Source organism: Sinocyclocheilus grahami, unplaced genomic scaffold (assembly GCF_001515645.1).
Source record: "Sinocyclocheilus grahami isolate Dianchi unplaced genomic scaffold, SAMN03320097.WGS_v1.1 scaffold4774.1, whole genome shotgun sequence".
Classification (NCBI taxonomy): domain Eukaryota; kingdom Metazoa; phylum Chordata; class Actinopteri; order Cypriniformes; family Cyprinidae; genus Sinocyclocheilus; species Sinocyclocheilus grahami.
In genome coordinates, this window is record NW_015509647.1 from 1859 (window position 1) to 3017 (window position 1159).

Genomic DNA, 1159 nt, shown 5'->3' on the forward strand with positions numbered 1-1159 from the left:
AACCGCATAAACACATTTCATTACACCAAATACACAAAATATCTTATTTTTAGCAGCATCATGTAACCCCTTTAAAAGATTTCATTTTACAAAAAATAATTTTATTGCAGCTCTTCATTTTGTTCCTGTTCTTTATTATATACATCTGATAATTAGCCATTCAATAGCAGAGCATCTAGAAGTGAAATAACCCATGCACAGTTCATTAGTAAATCCCTAACAAATTAAGATTCAAAATTAAAATTGGGAATAGTTAATATCTAAAATGTTGAACAATAGTTTCAAATTTCATTCAAATTAAAAACAAACAAACAGTAGCTCATTCACATACTCATTAATCAACTCTTATTCAGTTATTAGCTGTGTTGTCAGAATCAGTTGTGGCCTTTATCACTTCATCCTAAATGTCAAGGCCTAGACAGCGTCTGACACAATAGGATTGTACTGCAGGTAGATTTGAAACAGTGTTTCATGTATACCCTGCATATTTTCTCTAAATTGCGCAGTAACCCTACGATGCAGTATGTTATGAAATATGTACATTTTAGGGCACAGATTAAAAGAACACAATCATCAAAGTTTAGTTTTAAAGTCATAAAAGGACAAGAAGTTATTCATCATTTAAAAGACAGAGGGTGAAGTGAAATGATCACCCCTTAAATAGACTTTGTTTGTTATCTTTGGATTAGAGAAATCTATGTCCTTGAAATTTTCTCCTACTATGCATCATTGTCATGATAACAAAGTATTGCTCTTTGATATACAATAAACAGAAAAAGAGAATGAAAACTGATGAAACTCCTCTCTAGACCAGATCAAGAAATGATGATGCAAACTAAACTGAATCACATAAATTTAATTTCAACTCAGAATCTGTATTGCATCTCTATATCATTCTATAGAGTCAGAATGGCTCAAAGTATAATCTGATCTGGGGTAAAAGCCGGAGGCGTGTTAAGTCTTGTTACACGTCTAACCAGAAGCCCAGAGTTTGTCCAGTGTGAAACCGCACATAGACCTTCACAAGAGTTGCATTATGATGAGCTCAACAGTTTGTTTAACACACTTCAGCTGTTATATCCCACAACACACGCACACATTATCAGTGATATAAAACAGCAACTTCCCCATCTCTTGGGTTGAAGAGTCATTGTCGTCT